The sequence below is a fragment of the Vicugna pacos genome, chromosome 1 (genome assembly GCF_048564905.1).
Source record: "Vicugna pacos chromosome 1, VicPac4, whole genome shotgun sequence".
In the NCBI taxonomy this organism is placed as follows: Eukaryota; Metazoa; Chordata; class Mammalia; order Artiodactyla; family Camelidae; genus Vicugna; species Vicugna pacos.
This window is the reverse complement of record NC_132987.1, coordinates 123,646,097-123,666,007: the sequence shown is the minus strand read 5'-3', so window position 1 is coordinate 123,666,007 and position 19,911 is coordinate 123,646,097. Positions and strand designations below refer to the sequence as shown.

At 57.4% G+C, this 19,911-nt stretch overlaps 1 long non-coding RNA gene across 1 annotated transcript; it reads left to right on the top strand.

Annotated features, from left to right (window-relative positions):
* Nucleotides 1-646: 646 nt before the first annotated feature.
* Nucleotides 647-4,262, top strand: LOC140686182 (uncharacterized). Its single transcript, XR_012059797.1, has 3 exons — nucleotides 647-961; nucleotides 3,616-3,800; nucleotides 4,152-4,262. It is a non-coding gene; the product is annotated as an uncharacterized lncRNA (long non-coding RNA).
* The last annotated feature ends 15,649 nt before the right edge of the window (nucleotides 4,263-19,911 follow it).

The window sequence follows — 19,911 nt, the reverse complement described above, 5'->3', positions numbered from 1 at the left end:
GCACACAGACGGGAGGAGGAGGGAGAGTCAGACTCTCCCCACCGCCCCCAGTTCTCCAGGGATGCAGGTCATTCGTGACCGCGGCTGGGGAGAGCGGAAGGTGCTGGCCAGGGGGGTGGGGGTTAGCGAGGAGGGGCGCTGCGCTTGGCAGCCTCCAGGCTCAGAGCAGCTTGGCCGGGCCGGTCAGGGGGCCTGGGAACTGGAGCAGCCCTGGGGGTGCTGGGGCCCAGCCTGGTGGGGGAGGGCGCAGCTCAAAACCTGTCGGCACTGGACAGCGGGCTGGGGCTCAGATGGCTGCACCGTCCTGACCTTGGAGACTGAGAGCCTGTCTGGCTCCCTGACCGCATCCCGGTTGCGTGGGAAGCCCAGGCTCACTTGAGTCTCCCGCAGAGTCCCCGGGACTTCTGTTCTCGCCGTCACTTCCGGCAGCAGCCATGCCCTCCTCCCATGGCCGGGCTCCTCCCGGGCTTCTGCGCCAGCTCCCACGACACCTGGCCATGTGGGCACGCCGCCCCCGCCACTCATTCCAGATCCACGTGTGTGGGAATGCCTGAGTGTGTGAGCGTGAGTGTGTGTGTGCGTGCACGTGTGTGTGCGCGTGTGCACGTGTGCATGGGGTGAGGCTGGTACCCCGCCGTGGCTCTCAAGGCCGGTGTGGGTGGTCCTTCTGCTGAAGGTCCTCCTCTCCATCTTCCGCCCCTTATAACCAGAGACCCGAGGAAGTGAGGGGGCCCTGAGGTGAGGGGTAGTCAGGCTGTGTGGAGGGGTGTGGTCGAGGAGGCTGAGAGGCAGCCGGCTGGCTTCCTGTGCAGCTTCAACTGGGTGACCAGGGTGGCAGGGTTTGCCTGGGACTGTCCATCCCACAGTGGGGATGGCTGGTCACGACTGCTGACCCATCAGGGTTTCAAAGGGCGTGTGGACAGGAAAGGAAGTCTGTGCCCTGGACGACGGAAAGGCACAGGTGGGGTCCTGGGTCCCGGGGCTCCTGGCGTGTGGGTGCAGCAGGGGGGAGGGGTCTGGGGAGCGGCGAGGACCAGCGAGCAGAGCGTGTCGGGGGTGGGCTGGCAGGGTGGGGGTGAGGGGAGTGCTGTTCCCCCAGGGCCCGGAGCCCCTTACTCTCTATGCGGCCCTCCGTCTCCTGGGCGGTTCCAACCATCGGGACCAAGCGCAGGACCACTTCGGAAAGGTGCTCCCTTGGTTGTGAGGGGTGGGTGCCCAGCAGAGGGAGACACACCCAGGAGGGAGGGTGTCTGGCAGGGGCCGTTTACAGGGACGGCTGCAGTAGCAGGTGGCAACGGGAGGGGCTCCGCCTGGGCCTGTGGCCCCAGGGAGTGACCAGGAGGGGGATGCCTTGATCCCTGTCTCCTCCCACTGCTGAGGCTTTCCTGGGGGCTAGAATGAAACCACCCAGGGACCCTCTCCTTAAAGGCAGCACACGGGTGACGGCTGAAGCCGTGACAAAGACAGAGAGAAACCAGATTCTTTTACACAAGAAGGATTTGCAGCTTGAGTCCCCTCCCAGGAAAGGGGAGGTGTGCAATCACCTTCCTCCAACTGCAGCTCAGAGAGCTGGCTGCAGGCCTGCAGGAAGCATTCCTGAGTTGTGAGACTGGCCAAGGGATTATGCGGCCATTAAAAAGATTTACAAACATTTGGAAAGGACTGAGAAAGCCCTTCTGGAAAGGGAGGGGGGAGCCTCTTCTCTTATTTTCAGTGGGGAGGGAACTCCTACCTGCCCTCCTGGCCCCACTGGCCAACCCACGGGGCCGGGCAGCCCCCCCCCAGGGGGTGGACTGGATTGGGATGTTTGTAGGACAAACAGAGGGAGAGTCCAGAGTCCGCAAGGGGGCCACTGGGGGACGCAGCCCTGAGAGATGGAGCCGCGTGCCTGTGGCCCCAGGCTTGGCGAGGTCGGTCGGGCCAGCCTGGGCCCGTTGTCCAGCCGCTCTCCCAGCCCCCGTTCTCCTGCCGGAGAAGAGACTCAGGAGCACTCCTTGTAACAGACCAGTGTGAACATATCCAACAAAGCCTGCCTCCCCAGATTCCAGCCCTGGGTGTGGGAGCAGACGAGGACGCCCAGCAAGCGGCGACTCAGGTGGAGGAGGGGTACTGTGGATGGAGAGCCGCACAGTCGGCTGCAGGATGTGGGGAAGGAGCGTCCACCCACCGCTGCCCAGTCACCTGTGGTGCATCTTCTGTAGAAGCTGGACGTGAACCCCCAGACACGTGACACAGGCACTTTGGGGTAATTTGAGAAAAAAGTTCTGTGAGTCAGGACAACCTTGTAGAACATCTGTGTGGACAGTGAGGTGACATCTAATCTTGTTACCCCACTGGCCGACGGGACACCCTGCCTGTCCGGCCTGGGGGGCTGCTACAATCTAAAAAAGATTTTCGAGCATTTCTCAGAATTTAAAGCAAGACGAACTCTGTACGAGTCCCTAAACATCCTGCAGGAGAGGGGAAAAAAGCCTTTCCTCTACCCTCTTAAGTTCAGTCCTGGAGGACTGTGAATTAAACTGAGAAAAGCCAGATTAACAGGAGAAAAGGTTTATTTCATGAGCACATGGTGGGGAAGGAGGGCATCGCAGAAAACTCCGGAGAGGCAGGGTGGGTGGTGGCGGTGGTTATATACCATCTTAAGGAAGGGGATGCTTATGGAAGAGGAACGGGTGTGGGTCGAAGGGGTGAGTGTGGGAAGGCGGCAAGGAAACTAGGGAACGTTTGGAAACAAGAGTTGTGGAGTGAGTTTTGTTTGGCAGCCTCCAGCCCAAGAGTCGCCCCCTGAGGACAGCCCTACAAGTGGGGATTCTCTTTGTGAAAGGGAAGCGCACGCTCTGCCTTCAGGCTGGAAAGGGCAGGCAGAGGGCCCTTCCTCAGTCTGGGCTCTCAGTCACCTTCAGCCCAACCCGGCCCTTGTGCCCCAGGGAGGGTCTGGGGCGGGGTGTCTCGATTTCCTTCGACCCCAAACCCAGACGGGGTCCATGTGGGGGGAGGGGGGTTGGGTTTGCCTACTTACTTACTTACTTACTTAATTAATTTATTTATTAAATAGAGGGACTGGGGATCGAACCTAGGACCGCCTGCATGCTAAGCATGCGCTCTCCCACTGAGCTACACCCTCCCCCCAGACTGGGGTTCTTAAGGAAAAGTACGTTGAAGGGAACTTTGATGAAAGAAAAACCGACAGCTTGGCTGGCGGAGGCTCCACAGTTCCGCAGGGCGTGTTTCCTCCGCGGCCGTCGCCCTCCAGGCCCCCAGGGTGCCGCAGCCTATCCTGTGACTCTGGTCCTGGCCCAGTCGCCTGGCTTCCCTCCCCCACTCCAAGCTCAGAGGGCCCAGCTCGGGGTGTTTCTGCAGCCGCCTCCCCTCCCCCTGTCAGGAAACGGTAAGGACTCCCGGGGGCGGGGCACACGGGGAGGGGGCACATCAGCCCCTCCCGGCAGCGCCGCCCCCTCCCACCACCCTGACAGCCAGGGGGCTGCCCTGTCGCTGGACAGGTGGGAACGCCTGGCGGTCACCCCCGTGGCTGGTGGGGCCTGTCGGGGTCCGATGTGGGGCCTGCAGGGCCCTCCTGGGCACACAAGCCCCGCCACCCCTGCTTCTTGTTTACAGAAAAAGGTCTGGTCTCCGAGGCCTCCCCTGAATTGCACGGAGCAGCCCAAGCGGCTACTGAGTAGAGAAGCGAGGGAACGCAGACACAGGAGAAGAGGTCGATCAAAAGACGTGATGATGATCAAACAGCAGTCAGCGATGGAACAGCCGTGGCTCCTCCGGGCGGGAGGTGCATTCAGAACCTGGTGCGTACCTTTGGGTTGATCTGCAGGAATGAAGGCCCCACCCAGAGACTCAGTTTCCCCTCTCGCTGCCCCTGGCCTGCCTCTCAGATCAAACACCCGGGGACCTGGGCCACACACGCCGCCGAGCTCTGGGCCAGGTGCTCGCCGCTGTCCTCGCTGCAGGGTGGGAGGGGATGCGGGCCCCCGGGGCTGTGGGGAGGGTCTCTTAGCTGAGGATGTGGGCAGGGGGTCTCCACCAGAAGGGATCCTGATGCCCCCCAGCCCCCTCACGCCACTCCCAGGGAGGAGCACACCGCCCTGCTCCCTGTCCGCAGTGTCCTTTCCACTCAAATTCTCCTTCATAATCTCTAGTTTTTAGGTAGAAGGTAAATTTTACAGCCACCTTAAGCTCATGGAGGATTCTTTCCCGGATGGTCTTCATGGTAAAGGGTGCCCTTGGCTTCTGCGATCCCTCTGCCCGGGAAGTCGGGCCCCGCCGTCAGAGGCCCCGTGGCCTCTTTCCCTGGGTTTCCTGGTGTGAATGAAAATGCTGCAACCATATCAGTAAACAAAGAAGGCTGAAACCAGGTCATCAGCGGCTGCTGCCACCCCCCAGTGGGGACAGGCCTGCAGCCCGGCCTCTGCAGCCACTCACAATGTGCCCTCTGAGCGGACTCGGAGTAAGGACAGGACACTGGCCCTAGACAGCCAGGTGCTTGTCGAAGGAATGAATTCAGTGAGCCCAAGTGTTTGCTTCCTCCCACACATAGAACAGCGCTAAATTCTTTACCTTGAGATGCCTGATTCTCTTTAGATAACAAGTAATCTTGCATTGTTCCGACTACCTGGTCTTTGTTGTAAAGCCCCTATACATCCAGCTCCTCCCCTACCTCTTCGGAGCAGCCCCTCAGAGACATCTGAGAGGCCGTCATCTCGGCCCAAGTCCTCCTGCCAAACAGAACATGACTCAGCTTTTAGGCTGCGCGTGTATGTCAGTCGACACCGGGAACGTCACCCCCCCCCCCCGAGAGAGGGGCCTCGACCCCACCCAGAGCCGCGCCTGGTAACCTCCTCCTCCCGTCAGCAGAGCCGTCACCGGTTCTTGCGTCCTTGTCGCTTGCAAGGACACAGAGGCGGGGCCCAGGAGGCCGAGCAGGGGGGCCTGGGTCCAGGGTCTCTCAGGGCCTCACGGCTGCCTCCCACAGGCCTTCCGTAACACGGCTGAACCCAGGGAACCTTCCACCGCTCATCCTCCACGCGGGCAAAGGCTCCGCTGCCTGAAATCCTCTCGTAAAGCTCACAACAGTGTGAAAGCCTCCGTTCGTTGGGCCCACATACTGTGCCTCGCCTGTTCCTGAGCTCATGATGAGGCTGTTGAGTGTGAGCCGGGTCTGGCACGATGGCGGCTGGGTGGTGCCGCCTCCCCCGGGGCCTGGACTCGCTGCGGTTTGGCCTCCGGCGCCAGGCTGCCTCCAAGCACTGTGCCTGCCCCCAGCCCGTCCGCGCAGCTGTCTGCTCTCTGCACCCAGCCCGGCGCGCCTTCCTGGGTCTGCAGAGCTGGCCCGGGTTCAGGCCCTGCTGCAGGACACCAGCCCTTCCTCTCAGTGGAGGTCAGCTCCCCATCCCTCCCCTGCCAGCCAGGGCCCCTCGCACCCTCTCCTGGAGGGTCCTTTGAAGCCTCCTGGGCAGCTGGAGGCCTGCTGAGGCGGGGCCCCAAGTCCAGGCTGGGCCTCCCGGCCGTGTGGCCTCCCTGTGCCTCAGCTTCCTCCTCTGTCTAACGGGGACGACAGCCCCTACCGTGGGGTCGCTGGGAGGACTGAGAGTTCACACTAGAATCTGCACTGGAGAGTGCTAACTAGGGCCTCACCGGATTTCCACCCAGAATTCAGTAGCCGTGAGTGATGAGGGGACCCCAGGCTCTCCCCGCACCAACTTCTGAAGCTCTGTTGCAATGGTTGTGAATCCGGGTCCTTGCCCTGCTCAGGAGTGATGCAGAAGTGGCCCTGGGACAGTTGTTGTCATCACTGGTCAGATCTACCAGCGGGAGGGGCTCACGGGTGCCCATAACGCGCACGGCGAGGAGACGGGCCACTCAGAGTGCTGACAGCTCAGGGACCACTGTCTCCTCCCTCTGGAGCCTCAGCTTCGGGCTGCATGTGCCAGCTCCTGGAGTCCGGGGTGGCCTGCGGCTGGCGCCTGGGCCCCGCTCCCAGGGAGAGGGCTTGGGAGAGGGGCCAGGAGCCACGAGGTGCTCAGGCCGCTTCCTCGTTCAGTTGGAACGGTCCGTGTCTGTGACTGCGTGTTGAGCTTCCCCTCTACCAGTGCTGTTTGCAGAATAGATTGAAAGTTTTGGCAGCCACAAGATAGCAGATGATCAGACGATTCTTTCTGTGTTAGACAGGAGATAAACCAAGGCTCTCCCCCCACTGTCCGTAGTTGCCACAGGGATAGCGAGCTCCTCCGTGTGACCCAGGACGTCCCTGCGCCCAGCGAGCGCCCGGCATTTGTGTCCGGTGGGTACGTGATCTGAACTCTGGGAAGAACTGAGTGTGCAGCCCTGGGAGTGCACACCCGGAAAGCATCATTAACTTGAGACCAAAAGCAAGAAACTGAACATTCTTTCTCTGTGAAAGAACATTGGATTGGAAAAAAATGCAGCTCCGGGACCTAAGGTCGGCTTTGAGAATGTGCAGCCTCAGCGGGTTTGACAGCAGAACGGCCTCGTGAACACGGGGCCGGAGCCGCACTCACCCTGGCCGTGCCGGGCGGACGGACGGCCTCTTCCTAGAAAGACGCAGATTTTGTCCAGGACACAGCGGCTCTTCTTTTCATTAGTGTATCCTGAAATAATTTCAAACTGAAAAAAAAAAATGAGGATCGTGGCAAGAAAGGGAGATTTCTGGGTAGCCTCGGCTCAGTGATGTTCTACATTTTCTCACATTTCTTCATCACTCTCCCCCTCTCTCTCTAATGTGTTTCAGAACCAGTGTAGAGCGGGTGGGAGACTCCACGCTCTTCGCTCCTAGATGCCTCCTTGGGCCTCTCCTGGGAGCACAGACATTTCGCCATGACCCTTACCGCGGCCGCCGGGTGGTGGAACACGCCCGTCGCGCTGAGCGTCCACATTCAGCTTTGCTGAGGGTCTCCCCAGTGTCCCTCCCCAGAGCGGGTCTGGCCAGGAGCACACGCTGAGTCTGGCTGTCGCACTCCTGTCCCTCAGGACCGCGGAGCCAAAGTGCCTGCTGCTGGCTGAGCGCAGGCCGAGCCGGTGGGCGAAGGAGACTTGCTGTCTGCAGTCCCCGGGCTGGGAGCAGAGGGCTGGCTGGGTGCGAGAGCGTCCCACAGGCCCAGCTGTACCCCCCGGGCGGCACCCCTGATCCTCTGTCTCGCTTACTGCGTTGCCTGAAATTTCCAGCGCTTCGTGGGGAATCACATGGCCAGAGCAGACAGTGGTGCCTGCTCCTGGACTTCGGGGTAAACGTCCCACTACACGTGTACCCACCACTAAGCGGGACTTTAGCTGTAGGGGATTCACGGGTGGCCCGTGTCGGAGGGGAAGTTTCCTTGTAGTCTTGGTCCTCAGAGAGCTTTTGTCATCAGTGGGTGTCACACTTCTGCGCAACGGCTTTTCTGCGTTTGTTCAGGTGTCACGTGCTCTCCTTTGTTCTGCTGGTACGGTGAACTCCACTGGCTGGTTTCGCGTCGTAAACCAACCTTGCGTTCTTGGGCTGAGCCACGCTCGACCACAGGAGGGGATTCCGTCTTACGTAGATCGTGGGATCTGGTCTGCTAACGTTTTGCTGGCTGTTTTGTATCCACGTTCGTGGATGTTACCAATCTCTGTGCCTCTTCCCTTACAGTGTGCTCTGTCGGGGTGGGGTCAGCCTCGTGGACCGGGCTGGGAGCTGCTCCCGCTTCTACTCTCTGAGTGAGTCTGTGTAGGATTGGTGATACTTCCTTCCTAAATCGTTTTTTTCAGATTGAGACATAGTTACAATGTGTCGATTTCTGGTGTACAGCAGTGTCCCAGTCACGCACATACATACATATATCTGTTTTCATTCTTTTTCATTTAATGTTATTATGAGATATTGAATATAGTTCCCTGTGCTGTACAGGAGAAGTTTGTTTTTTTAATCTGTCTTTATATACAGTGGTTAACGTTGCAAATCTCCAACTCCCAAATGTATCCCTTCCCGCCCCCTCTCCCCGGTGACCATACGATTGTTTACTATGTCTGCAAGTCTGTTTGTTTTGTATCCTCCCTAAATGCTGATAAAACTCACAGTGAAGCCACCCGGGCGCGCAGTCTTCTTTGTAGAAATAATTTTGATGATGAGTTTAAATTTTAGAGATAATCATAGGGCTGTTCCTATTTTCTAAGTTGCATTTTTCGGGCATTTGTGTCGCCTAAGTTGTTGAATTTCTTGACATAAAGCTACTCATAACGTTTCTTCTCCTTTTGTTACTGAAGGACCTGCGCTGATACCCTTCTCTCAGCCTCGATTTCTATCGCCTGTTTTTTAAACAATCTTGCTAAAGTTATCAATTATAATTTTCAAAAAACCAATTTTTGCTTTGTTCATTTTTTCCTACTGTGTGCTTTTTATTTTATTATTTTCTACTCTTATTTTTATTATTTAACTTTTTGCATTTAATTTGCTTGTTTTTTCCTAGTTCCTAATGGTGAAAACTTAGGTAATTAAGGCTTCTTGTTTATGTCTAGTATAAGCATTTTAAAGCTATGAATTTCCCTCAAAGCACTTCTTTGGTTGCATCCCATGAGTTCTGACACGTGTACCTGTGTGTATGCACATGTGCGTTCCTGTATGCATGTGCACCTGTCTTTTACATGTGCACCTGCCTGTGTGCATGTGTGTACCCGACCACATGTGCATGCATGTGCTCCTGTGTGCGTGTCAGTTTGCTAGAGCTGCTGTAAGAAAGTGCTACACACTAGGGCAGCTTAAATGACAGAAATGTATACTCTCACAACCCCGGGGGCTAGAAGTCGAAGATCAAAGCATCTGCTTCCTGTTGCGGGGGGAGAATTAGAGGGAGAACCTGCTCCAGGCCTCTCTCACGGGTTCTGGCAAATCCTCGGGGCTCCTCGGCTTGTGGAAACATCACCTTGATCTCCGTCTTCATCTTCACGCGGCATTCTCCCAGGTGTGTCCGCATCCAAACCTCTCCTTTTTATAGGAGCACGATCATACTGGACTAGGTCCCCCCTCTTGACTTCATCTTAACTTGCTTATCTCTCTATGGGCTGAACTGTGGTCTCCCAAATTCACATGTTGAAGCCCTGACGCCCAGCGGCTCAGAATGTGGCCTCATTTGGAGACTGGGTCTTTAAGGAGGTAGTTAAGGTAAAATTAGGTCACTGGAGAGGGCCCTGTTCTCGTATGAATGGCATCGTTGTGCAAAGAGGAGATTAGGAAGCAGACACACAGGGGGACAAGCACGTGAGGACACAGGGAGGGGACGACCGTCTACACGTCTGGGAGAGACCAGCCCTGTGACACCCGAACCTCAGGCTTCACCCTCCAAGACCATGAGAGAATGAATGTCTGTTGTTTGAGTTCCCCATCTCTGGTGCTCGTTCTGGCTGCCTGAGGTCAGATTGAGGTTCTGGGGGTCAGGAATTCACCATGTGAATTGGGGGGTCACAACCCAGCCCATGACTGTGTACATGTGTGCATGTCTCTGGGTGTGAATCACGTGACTCTGGGTATCAAGGACACAGTGGGGGGCAGCAGGGCACAGCTCAGCGGTAGAGGGCACGCTCAGCATGCACGAGGTCCTGGGTTCAACCCCCAGCACCTCCATTAAAATAAATAAGTAAATAAATAAACCTAATTACCTCCCAAAACAAACAAATAAACAAAACAAAACAAAAAAAGACACAGGGGAAGAAACTGGGCTCTGTGCAGGGACAGGATGGTGTGGGGAACCCAGGAGGCTGGGCAAGTGGCCTTCCTCTTAAGGTGCCCCTGCCCCAGGGCCATTAGCAGCCTCTGCCCAGCCCCCTCCCCTCCTGGGGGTGACTTACCAACGGGCTGCCTAGGTCAGGGGGACAGGTCCTATGACCCTGGCTGTGGGCACCTGGATGGGCAGCGAGTCACCCACCAAGGCTGTGGATGGTGGGCCCCACGGCCAGGGTTGCGATGCTGTTGCTGAGGGACCGCCTGGTGCCAGGACGGCGCTGGGAAGCCTGGAGCCAGAGGAGGCAGGTGAGGGGGGCCGGTGGGAGAGCCCAGCGGAGGGAGGAGCCTGAGGGGTCTGGGAGCTGGACGGCAGGGCCAGGGTGTGGGGTCTGGATGGCTGGCCGGGCTCTGAGGGCCGGGCCTCTTCTCCCCCGCTTTCTGGGGTTCTTATTTCTGGCACATCCTCCGCCAGCCTGGTTCACTTGGGCCTCTGGAGTCTGAGGCCCCGTAAGGCCCACAGGCCCCCAGCACACCTGCAGCCACTCTGGAGAGAAGGCCGGCCCTGGCCTCGGGCGGTGTCCAGACAGGTGGCCGGGGGGCTGACTGTGACGAGGGGCTGCCCCAGGCCAGCCAGCTGGCCTTGGCCCAGGGCATGTGGTGTGGGACCAGCAGGAAATGGGTCCCAGATGCCGCCCAGCAGGCCGGGGCGTGAGCTTCCCAACGTATGGAAAGAGGGTCAGAGCGTCCAGGGCTGCACCCGGGTCGCGGTGTGGGAGGAAGGAAGCGGTCCTGGGAGAGGCAGACCAGGCCCCCACCCCCACAGGAAGGGTGGGGTGCACGCTGCGGCTGGACCCTCCTTTCCCTGGAAACCGTGGGCCCATGTTAACCCCAGGGCACCTGAGGGGGCGGGTGCAGAGGACAGCTGGCCTTTAAGGCCACACACAGACCAGATGCACCCCTAAAGCAGGGCTCCCCACTCTGCCTCCTGGGCCAGGGAAGGGGGGGCCCCACCCTCGTGTCCCCAGTGCTGCGGGTGGGCGGGTAGGAGGTGGGGAGACCGGGTTCTGCTGACCCAGGAGCCTCGGGACCCGCACGTCGGGCTGGGGCCTCCCACCAGCTTGCAGGGAAGTGGGCCGAGCCACTCTTGTTTCTCAGCAGCAGCCTTTCTGCAAGGGAGGAGGGCCCCCCCGCCCCGCTGCCGCCCAGCCCTGGCCCCCGCCCCCCAAGTCCGGAGGCCCTTTCTCGCCTCTCTGGGGTCTCGTCTTTTCAGGAAAACTTTCCGCTCCCCCAGCTGGAGGCCCTCCCTTCCTGGCAGGGTCTTGTCCACTGGAGCCAGAGAGGAGCCCCAGAACCGGGGGGAGGGTGGCTCCTCTGGGACAGGTTATCCGTCCAGTCCCACTGCCCCCAGTATCAGAGGCCACAGCAAGCCGTGCGCCCCGCCCAGCATGAGCAGAGAAGGCCCAGTTCACCCCGTGTTTCCATCGGGTCACCAGCCCCTCTCCACTCCGGGCTTGGATCTGAGGTCTCTGCTCCCACCCCTGGCTTCCTGCCGCCTCGTGTCTAATAAAGCTCTCCTCTTAAATTCCGTGATTTTTCTAGCAGTTACCTGTTTATGGGTAACCAGGCGGCGTTGTCTCCAGCTGCGATCAGTGTTCTGGAGGAGTGGGAGGAGGGGGCTGGAAACGTTGTCCCCACCAGGACCTTGGGGTGGGTCTCTTCCCACTGGACGCAGGTCGGGGGAAGCTCGCCTGGGGTCTCGCTTAACCTACATCTGCATATGGCAGGTGCTTAGTGGGCTCCACCGAGCTGCCCCAGGTGTGTCCTTGCTGCCAGACCCCAAGTTCACATGTCAGAGTCCATGTTGGGCCCACGTGACCACAGACCAGGTGCTGTGTGCCAGGAAACACTCCCGTTTACGCCTCAAGTGTCCTGCTGTGAGGAGGGTCCTGGGTGCATCCGGACACCCATTTTACAGATGAGGACTTTGAGGCCAGAGAGGTCAAGATTTGCCCAAAGGCGCACAGTGGAAAGGAGATAAGAGGTGGGCGCATGACTGTCTGGCCCTGCACACAGGGCCTTCGCCGCAGTCTCTGCCCTGCCCCTGGTCCAAACTTCCTGGGAGGCTGATGAGGTGATGTCTGGGGTCTGAAGGTGCCTCCAGGGGAAGCTGGAGGAGGGCTGGGCGCTCCTGCAGAGGCCCCTGGACTTCCCGTCCGAGGGGTGGGCAGCCCTCCAGAAGGGGGTTTGCAGACGCCCTCTGGCCCCAAGTGTCGGCCCCCAGGATCCAGGACCCCGCGCCCCCCTTTGCTTCTTGAGCTACACGTCACCAGCAAACATGGCTTGTAATCCGAGCGACTGGGCAAGCCTCCCCCAGTTTGATCAGCAACGTCATTTCCTCCACTTTCTTCGTTAAGGTCCTGCTTTTAATTCCTCTTCCATAATCTTCAAGGCTTTTATTAGGAAGAGGAACCCCACGTGTGTCCTCTTGTGGCGGGTTCTCAGTCAAATCGGAGACGCCCTGTCCCTGCGCCGCAGCTGCCTGCGTCCCGGGACCAGGCGAGCGCGCTCCCTTAGGCCCGCGGTGAAGCCGCCGTCGGGGCACGGCCGCCCTCGCCGCCCTGGCTGCTCCTCAGCGGTTCGCTGCGCTTGTTCCTGTGGGCTCGGGCCCCGCCAGGGCCCTCCTGGCACTTGGCTGACACCACCTCTGTAACCCCGGCCCCTTCCGTCCCTCGTGGGAGCCCCGCTCGGGGTTTGGTCACTGTGGCCCGCCGACCCCAGCACGTCCCGCAACTCCCCCAGTCCCTGCACTTCCTGAAACTGGGGCAGGGGTAGGTCTAGGGTCCTGATCAGACTTGGGTCAACAGGCGGCGGGGCTGCTGCATCTGGGGGCGCTGGTGCGTTTGCCCTCAGCCTGAGTCACACGGCACCCCCGACTCCACCCAGAGGCTTCAGCCCCCTCCCGCCCCTCCTGCCAGGGGCCCGGAGCGTGAGCTTCTCTTCCCATCAGTCCTTCCCAACCTGTTTGCTGGACATGTTCTAAGAAGAACTTTCTCCCGCAGCCACAAAGCTGTGAAGCCAGCTCCTGGAGGAAACCAGGGCAAACTACTGTGAACGGAAACACTGCAAACCGTGTCGGTAAACAAAGAACGCTGAAGCCATCAAGTCATCAGCTGCCCCCCCCCCCGTGAGGACCAGCCTGCAGCCCGGCCTCTGCAGCCACTCACAGTGGTGGCCTCTGAGGGGACACAGAATGCTGGCCCTAGACAGCTCGGTGCTTGTCACAGGGATGGAGTCACGAGCCCAAATACACACACATAGAAAAGCGCGTTAGTCTTAAACCTGAGAGGCCTGGTTTTCTTCAGGTAACAGTGATCTCGATGCTCTGAGCCCCCAGCCTTTGCTGTGAAGCTCCTGTACACGCGGCTCCTCCCCTGCCTCTCGGGAGCCGCCCCTCAGAGCCACCTGGGAGGCGGTCACCCCGGCTTGAAGGGAATCGAGTCCTCAGGAATGCCCGCCGAGCCAGACGTGCCCCTCAGCTCTCAGGCTGCGCGTTGTTTAAGCCACACCACTGACCGGCCCTCCCTCTCCTGCTGGCCGGTCCTCGGCCTCTCCTGCCCCGACAGCTTCCCAGGCGCAAGGGCGATTCTTACAGCTTTAAAACCATTTGATGTTTCGCAGCCCATCGCTGTCATGGGTGTATCTGAAGCCAACTTGTCCCTGCCCCCGCCTCAGCCGGGGTGGGGTCATTTCGGGACGCCTCATCCCTGCAGCGACCCGCTGGGTGTGGGGCGGAGAACAGCGCGCTTGCAGGCAGGGCGCGCTGGGCGCTTCCCCCGGGGAGCCCCGGCTCTTGGGGGAAGGGATGGCTGGAGGCGGCGGCCTGGGGCCTGGGGACCTCAGCCCGGCAGCCCTCGCCTCCGCGCCACCCGCGGCACAACAGCAAGACTTACTCTTATGAGAGGAAACAGCATGAGTCCAAGTGTTTCCACCAATACCTTCAAGTCCAGTGCAAGAGTTTTTGCAGTCTCTTTGGTTTTATATTTGTACCTGTTTTTCTCTGATCCTGTTATCTTGGTCCCTAACGGCATCAACATAATATTTTTGGTTTTTATTCGTACATGCTTTCTTTGAAACTGTATTTTTGTAATTTAAAGTGAGTAATACCAGAATTACTGCCAATGATCAGATTACAAAGGCGGTTTAATATTTTGTGTGGCTCCTTTTATCCTCCTGACGTGCCGTTCACGGTGTTTAATCCAAGTCTTTGTGTTTGAAGTTCAGTTGAAGTTATTCTCTGTGTGATTAAGCTGCCGATATGATATACATTTTATCTGCTTTGTTTTTTGTTTGTTTGTTTTTAACATTTTTTATTGATTTATAGTCATTTTACAATGTTGTGTCAAATTCCAGTGTAGAGCACAATTTTTCAGTTGTAAGTGAACATGTGTATATTCATGGTCACATTTTTTTCTCCGTGAGCTACCGTAAGATCTTGTGTATATTTCCTTGTGCTGTACAGTGTAACCTTGCTTATCTAGTCTCCAATTTTGAAATCCCGTCTATCCCTTCCCACCCCCCGCCCCTTGGCAACCACAAGGCTGTATTCTATGCCTATGAGTCTATTTCTGTTCTGCATTTACGCTTTTTTTTTATTTGTTTGTTTGTTTTTAGATTCCACATATGAGCGATCTCATGTGGTGTTTTTCTTCCTCCTTCTGGCTGACTTCACTTGGAATGACGACCTCCAGGAGCACCCGTGTTGCTGCAGTGGCGTCATGTTGTCGGTCTTCGTGGCTGAGTAGATTTCATCTGTTTTGGATTTCAGGGATTGCTTGTTTCTTGCTTTTGTTTACTTTTTATTTTGTAACTGAATTTTATGTTTACCTGATTCCAAAGGCGAATCTATCAACCAAGGCTTACTCAGTTTAACTCGGCTTTCTGGCCAGAAGGCAGCTCGCCTGGCAGGGCCACGGCCTCATGAGACGGCGTGGAGCGTCTGAGAGGTCCCTGCCCCGGACGTGGCTGGACGCTGCCTCACCTCGGCCCCCGCTGTCATCAGAAGGGGTCGGGGCCTCTGCTGGGACTTGCTTCCCCATGGTGTTCTGTTTAGCCAGCACCCGGTGACTGACCGCCTTGTGGGGTCCACAGGAGACAGAAATCCAGGAAATACAGAGCCCAGCCTGAGCCTGTGCGCTGACCTCAGCTAAGCGGGTGGTTCCTAAGGGAAGCTTGGGTCTCAGCACCCCGCCTCTCCCAGCACCCGGCATGGTGTGGGTGCTTGCGGCCCTGAGGTCACTGGTCAGACCAGCTGACCAGTCACTGACCACAAGGGGCCTTACTTTGCTCTGATATGAGCCCAACTTTTCTCATCTGCATCTAAATCCAAACTCCCTCTAACGAATTGACAGTGAGCCGGACGCCCCCCAGGCCGAGCTGCAGACGCCCGGAAGCCTCTCCGGGCTGGGGAGTGCTGGGGGGAAGGCATGTTCACCCGGGCGAAGGCCCCCAGGCCACCGACAGCGTCGCTCAGGACCCTCGAGCTTCACTCCAGTTCCCAGGTCATCCCTGTGGCTGAATTAGAAACGCCCTCCCACGGAGTGCTGAGCGGGAGTGGTTCAGAGGAGGGTTGTGCTGACCCCACGTGAGCCCGTGAGCCCGTGAGCCCGCGGCCCCCCCGCCTCCCTCACCGCCTCGAAGGCCGTGGGCCTGTGTGAAGCCTGCCGCCCGCTCAGCTCTGCCGAGGCACGCCCAGCACCACCCACACGTGGTTTCTGCCCAAGTCCGACACAGAGAGCCTTGCACTCTTGAGGGCCGCGTGACGTTCGGTCACCGAGCCGCCGCCCTGCTCGGCCGCTGGCGCCGGAGCTGTCACCACTCTTCACTCGGCTACTGATGTGATTGCGGCCACCTGCCCCCCACCACGGCTCCCGCGCCCTCCCTTCTGTCCGCTTGGTTTTGCTCGGTTCTGCTGCTTCCCGCCCACAGACAAAACCTCCCAAGGACGGGGACCTTGTGCTGCTTCCAGACGGGCCCCAGCACCGAAGGCGCCTCGCCACGGCAGACACCCGGGGCCTCGCCATTCCGGCGTCCACACTGACGCCCACGGCCCCCTGGGGACTGGTTTCATTCTCCACGTGGATGTTGAATGAACCTGGAACTACGTGTTAAAGTGCTCTTCCTTTTCTCTTGTCCTGCGATCCCATTTTGTTATAAATCAGGTGCCCCACGTGTGTGTGTCAGCTTGTGGACGCTGAACTCCGTTTTACTGACCTGTTTTTCAGCCAATCTTGACTCCTGGAGCTTTGTGTTGAGTCTTGTTATCTGGTGGTGGGGACCCTCGTTCTGGTCGTCTGCAAGATCAACTTGACCACTCTTGTCCCTTTGCATTTTTATGTAAACGTTAGGATCAGCTGGGTGACAGCGCCACCAGGCACATGTGCTGCATACGCACGCACATATACACACACGTGCACACACACACTCAGAACTTGATGGGTTTTAACTGGGATATAGTGGAATCTATAGTTTTGTATATCTTTATAATGTTTGTCTTTTAATCTATGTCATAAATCTTCACTTACTGAGGGCTTCCTTAATACTTGGGTAACCGTTTCATAGTTTTCAGAATATTTTGTTAGATTTATTACTAGATATTTGATGTTTCTGAATACTACTGAAAAAAATGACATCGTTTAGAAATTCTCATTTTCTGTTCGTTGCAGGGCTATATAAATACGATTGACTTCATTTGTTTACTTACTTTGTATCTAGTGTCCTTGCTAAATTCACTTTTAAAAATAAGAGCTCTATGGAGACACGTGGCGTGCCGCATAATCCACCTGTTCAAAGAGTCCATGTTTGTCGCACATTCACAGAGTTACGCCACCAACACCGCGATGGATTTTAGAGTATTTTAATCACCCTCTCCTCAAACACCTGTGCCTTAGCTAAATTCATTTCTAGTCTAAGCATTTGTCTGCAGAGTCTTTTGGATTTTCTACACACGCAGTCAAACTCCTGCTGTGCTTGTGGTCATGAAACCTGCAAGAACCCACAGAAGTAAATGTTTAACGCACACGTGCACCTGCTGGTGATGGAAGAGAACAGCTTAAGGAGAGAGACTCTGGGTTTGCGAAAGCGCTGATGCGACCAAGGCAGCAGATCAGGGTGGGCGGCACCGCGGGTCTCACGCACGTGTGTGTGTGTCTGTGTTCGTTCTAGAAAGGCTAGAAAGTGTGCATCTAATCTCAGGTGTGTGTTGAGAGTCGGTCAGATGTGAGCAGCACCGGGGGCCCTCCTGCCGCGGCATCTCTGAGAGCGTCCGCCTCCCTCCCCGAGGAGAAGGCTGAGTGTGCAGTCAGCCGGGCCCACCGCGCGGGGAGGCGAGCGTGGCCGAGGCTGTGCCCCCACCCGGGCCGAGGGCCCCGGGCACACCTCAGCACCTGGTGGCAGGGGGGCTGCTGGGGCTAAACCCGGAGCAGCCACGAGTGCCCCCTGTGGGAGGCGCCAGAGGGCCTTCCAGTCTCACTCCCAGGCGTCCTCAGCAGAGGGGCAGCTTCCCGGTCTCGGGGTGCCTTGAACAGCTGAGGGGAAAACATCCTCTCTGTGCCAACTGTTTCCTTCTGCGTCACCCCCAGGTGCCGTGGGAGGGACAGACACTCAGTTTAAGAGAATTCCTGCTTAAGCCAGGAGCACAGAGTATCACGAGATTGTGATTTCAGGGAAACGGCGGCGGTAGTGCAGGGACTTCATTCAACAAGGCTGCACGTTTTACACTTGCGGTGTTCACACTAGTGCAGATGCCACGCTTTACGAGCTGAGGTTAAATTTCCAAACGGTCCCCTGTTGGGAGGGAAATCCCCCACTTGCTGGCTCCTTCCTCTTCCCGCCTCCCGGCTGCCTCCCCGGTCGGCCCCCTGTCCTGGGACTTCTCGAACCCACGGGAGGTGGACGGGGGTCCGGAGTTTGCGCTGACTCCGACTCCAGCCAGGCTTGTGCGAGCTGGTCTCGGCTTCCGCTTGTTTCAAGAAAGCGTTCTCTTTCTAGGAGGAAGAAGTCATGTTGAAACCTCAGTTTGAAAGGTGTTGGACTCCTGGGCAGAAAAGCACAAGGAAATGGGGAAACAATTAAGAAGCGGGCGGACACGGGTTCACACAGGAAGAGCTCGTGAGTGCTGTCAGTTTCCGTCTGAATTCCAACCAGGATGACTGAATTTCTCTTAGGAAACAAAACTGTGTTTTGAATCCAAGGTTCTGTTTTGAGTATCAGCTTACACCCAGAAGAAAAACCCAGCCTCTGAGTTACCCGTCTGTGCATTGGCACACGCCACCGGGGAGATAGGACAGCAGACTTCTGGACGCGCGCCCGGGATGCGGAACGGGGCTGGTGGTGGAAGCGCTCCTTCCAGGGCGAACGCTCTCGGAGGGAGGAACGTGACGGAGGTTGTCACTGTGATCTTGACGCCCTCGGCTGGCCCTCGCCTAGTTCTTAACCTAAGAGAAAGGACCCAAACTAGTGGACGTGTTATCAGGCACTTGCCGAAACCCACGGAGTGTCCGTTTTAAGAGTGGGTCCTGATGTAAACTGTGCGTTTTAGTTTATAATGACGTATCAGTCTGACTCCAGTTCTAACAGATCAGCGCACGGATGTCACTGAGCGGACGAGGGTGGGGGGCGGTGGGAACGCCGCCCTGCTCCCCGCTTTATCTGCAGACCTAAAGTGCTCAAAAGTAACGTTTACTAATTTAAAAAGAATTTAAAGGAGCCAAGTCCCCGTCTTCAGTAAATCCTGTCTGTTTTCCCTAATAATCATTTTAACTGTCAAATTTGGAGTCTCCCGTGTCAACCTTTGGAAACACATGATAGAAAAAGACTGCGCATTCGTCACTCCCCGTTTGGCCATTTCCTGACCTGATGCTGCTAATTAAACGTCGTGCAAATGACTGTAAGGTACCATGCTCCTCCCTTGTTAGTCTGTAAATGGGGATTTCTGACGTACAGATGACATCATGCTGTTGTAAAGAGCTAAAAACTGCTCCAGCTGAACTCAGGCTGCCCTAACAAACTCCCAGGCAGGGAGGCTTACAGAAACGGATCTCTCACGTTCTGATGGTCACAGCGGTGTGGGCTGGGAGCCCAGGCCACGTGCTGCAGGGTCGGGTGAGGGGACCCCTGGGCCCCCACGTGGGAAAGGGGCGGGGGCTCTCAGGGCCCCTTCTGGGCACTGCTCCCGCCCTGAGGCTCCACCCTCACACCCAGACCGCCTCCAGACGCCCCGCCTCCTAACACCGTCACATGGGGGTGGGGCCTCAGCACAGGGATTTGGGGGACACAGACCCTCAGTCCACAGCACAAGCGTTTGGGGCGGAGTTTAAAGGTCAACACCACCAACGATGCTGGTGTGAACTATTGTTTTCTTTTAAATTTTTTAATTTGTTTTTTGTTGTTTTGAGGTGAGCCATTAGGTTTATTCACTTTTATTGGAGGCACCGGGGATTGAACCCAGGACCCCGTGCACGCTGAGCACTCGCTTTACCCCTGAGCTGTGCCCTCCCCCCAACTGCTGCATTTTGATCCCATTTCGTTACAATTCCTGACACTCCCCAGCCGCCTTTGCACTCAGCACGAGTGTGTTGGGAGACAGACACCTGAGCTCCTTTTAGAAAGTAGAATTCAGCCCTGATCGTGGGTTATTGTAGGAACATCAGGAATTCCAGACAAATGCCCCGGCCTGCGCTTGTCTGGCCGTTTGGTTGGTCTCTCCGGTCCTGCGGCCACACCAGCAGTCGATCCAGGCCTTTCTGAAGGTAAAGAGGTCTTTTTCTCTCTCCTTCAAGCTGTACCGACTTATTTAAAACACTCTCCTGGGGATGACCGTCCGCAGCTGCCCGCTGTGACCCTGGGACAAACGAAGGGGAAGGGCCGTCACAGCCCCGGGAACCCCGGCTCTCGGATCTGGGCGCCAGCCCAACGGCTGCTCCTGACGCTGGACCAGGAGGGACTGAGACCCGCGTGCGAGGTGCCTCCTGTGTAACGGTTATGATTTAAACTGGGGTCCTCTGGTCACTTCACGGGTGCCGACTGCACAGGCTGTTCTCCGGGGAGGATAGCGCTCAGTGTCGGAACGCACGCCCAGTGTGCTCGCGGTCCTGGGTTCAGTCCCTCGTACCTCCACTAAACAAATAAACAAACCTACTCACCCCCCC